Source organism: Alligator sinensis, unplaced genomic scaffold (genome assembly GCF_000455745.1).
Source record: "Alligator sinensis unplaced genomic scaffold, ASM45574v1 scaffold1450_1, whole genome shotgun sequence".
In the NCBI taxonomy this organism is placed as follows: domain Eukaryota; kingdom Metazoa; phylum Chordata; order Crocodylia; family Alligatoridae; genus Alligator; species Alligator sinensis.
Genome location: NW_005842873.1, coordinates 74,507 through 77,367, shown reverse-complemented (window position 1 = coordinate 77,367; position 2,861 = coordinate 74,507).

Genomic DNA, 2,861 nt, shown 5'->3' with positions numbered 1-2,861 from the left:
CTGAGGCAAAGAACTCGTTGAGGAGTTCAGCCTTGTCCTCCCTGTCTGGCACCAATTGTTTCTGCCCATTTAGCAGGGGTCCTATTCCTCCCTGGGCCTTCCTTTTACTCCCTATATATCTAAAGAACAATTTCTTGTTGTCCTTTACTTGGGATGCCATCCTCAGCTCCATGGTAGCTTTGGCTCATCTAACTGCCTCCCTACAAGCGCGAGCAGAGGAGGTATACTCCTCTTCAGTGATCTCTCCCTGTTTCCACTTTTTATGTGCTCCCCTTTTGGCCCTTAGGCTGCCTTGGATTTCTCTGGTCAGCCAGGGAAGCCTCCTGGCCCCTTCCCCTCTTTTACCTCTCACGGGGATCGTCTCGCTTTGTGCCCGAAGGATCGTTTCCTTAAGGCACAGCCACCCTTCCTGGGCTCCCATCCCTTCAAAACTCCTACTCTGCAGTGCGTCCTTGACTAATCGCCTGAGTTCATTGAGATCAGCTTTCCTAAAGTCTAGTACTTTCACCCTACTAATTACCTTACCCACTCGACGTCTGATGGTGAATTCTATTATTAGGTGATCACTGTCCCCCAGATGGCCACCGATCTGTAGGTCCCCTACCATGTCCTTCTGACTTGTCGCGCAGGCCACAGCAAACAGCACCTTTGTTTAATGGGCAGAAGTTCAAACGGATCAGGGAAAGCATTCTGATGAAAGCAAGTCGGAGTAGGAAGTAGCTGACTTTTTGTTAGGCTGCCTGGAGACAGTCCCTTAGAGGTTGGCAAGAGAGGAGCAGGGTCTGGCTGTGCAAGGAGCAGCATGGGCTTTTATTGCTTCTGCTCCCCTTAGCGCTTTTCTGGATCTTGTTTTATGTCCCTGTTGAATCGTGTAGCGCTTCTTTGCACAATACAGTAGTGCGTGGGCTCTCAGGACTTGGACAAGGAAAGGACCTAATGAGATATTGAGAATCCCTGGTGACTTTGACGCTTGACAATTGTATCCCTTGTGCTGCAGGGACCACATATCACTGGGAGGGGAGGATGGGCCCACTGGAAGCATCCTTCTCATTAGAAGGATGCTTCCCTGGAGCTTGGGAGACCCAGGGCTCATGCCCTACCCTGCCACAACATCCTGTGCTTCCTGTCTGGGCTTGAGCTAGTCACTTAGGGCCAGAGCAGTGCCAAGCTTCATGGACAGCATTGCAAGTATATTGTTGATGAGCTGTTCACTAGCTTCTCTAGGTCCCTTGCTTCACCTTCCCAAGGCCTTTATATACGGTTCAATTTTCCCCCCAACTTTATCAGCTATACTTTTCCATAAAGTCCTCTCTTTGGTGTCTTCTGGTGCTTTATTGTGCCATCAGTTTTTAGGCAGAATTTCTGGTTTCAGTGGGGATTTCTACTTTGAAACTAATGGTCAGACACATCCCCATATTTCTAATCTCTTATGAATGCAATGTGAATAATAAGCAATCATACTCTAGGAGACCTTAGTAATTCAGCTGCCCCCTCTTCTTCCCTCCCTCCCCCTCTACCCCCTTGCCATCAAGTGTTTTGTGGATATGAATGAGATACGGTGTGGAAAAAAGCACAACATGCTTGTTTCAAAATGTACTGGGTGGACAAGGAAGGCTACGTTACCGACCGCTCGGAAGCTGAAGTCAGTATCTCACTAGCATACGTCTAGATGAGAATAGATCCTGCAGTGACAGCAGAGACAGGGAGCTGCAAGATGCAAGACATCGGTGAGGCTGAAAGCAATGAGCTGGAAAAAGGATCTTTGCCCCCCTTTTGTTCTCTCGACATCGTGACTGTGACCTTAGCGGTTTCCAATTCAGTAACTCTGGGAGTTTCATCACCATGCTTTTTATTTCCTCTTGTGGGCCCTGATTTTGAGAGATGATGAATTCCTGCAATTTGGGTTGGGCTCTAACAAACTTTTTTGCGTCTAAACTGACTCCATCTAAAGAAGTTTTCATTGGTCTTAGCTTGAAGGGACCTGGGAGCATGATTCTGCAAGCAGTTTCAGGAAAAACTCCCTGTTTTGTCCAGCTATTGTCAGGAGACCGGAGTGGGATTTGTAAATCCATTCCGCAAACAAATGTGTTAGTCGATAGTTTCTCTCTAACTGATCAGGATGCAAGTGTTTTGGGGGTCTAGCCTGTGCTGCTGCAGGACAAGTGAAGCAGCATGGAAGACAATGAAGGGTTTGCTGGAAGAAATCTGACGCTGCGTCTTTCAGGTGACTGGCACCGTTTGATTCTTGGAGTTAGAAAACTGTATAGGGCCTTTCTGCTTGACTGCATCCCCCTTCCTGCTTGGACTAGATGACCCAAGAGGTCTCTTCCAGGCCTGTCAGCTGTGATTAAAGCAGATCAGTTTATAAACTGGAATAACACCACTGAAAAGGAGCACATACAAACTGGTGCTTATTCTGCAGCTGGTACAGCTGCCATCTGGAAATACACTCATTCTGCTCCATGCAACTCTGCTATAGATATGGGAGCAAGGGCACTGAACACCACGCTGAGCCACAGAGGAAGGAGGGGAGGCTGCTAGGTTGGCTGTTTCTCTGGTCCTCTGCCCATTGTGACCATTCTTTTCTTCTTCATAGGAGGCCATGCTGAGAAAATGGATGGAGAGGAGCAAAGAACTGGCCAGCAGCTCCTGGAAGCAGCCTGTGTCTGTGCACACGACAGGTGTTGTGTACGGAAAGACACAAAGGTTGTGCTGCTTCAGGGCCTTTAATTCTCCTCTTCTGGTTTGCCCTCCTCTCTCCTGCACCTTCAGGGCTTAGGAAGCACATGCAGTGCTTAGCTAGGCACTGTTGCTCCCATGGGATGCTGCCGTGGCTGGCTCAGGACCGCAGAGCAGAGCAC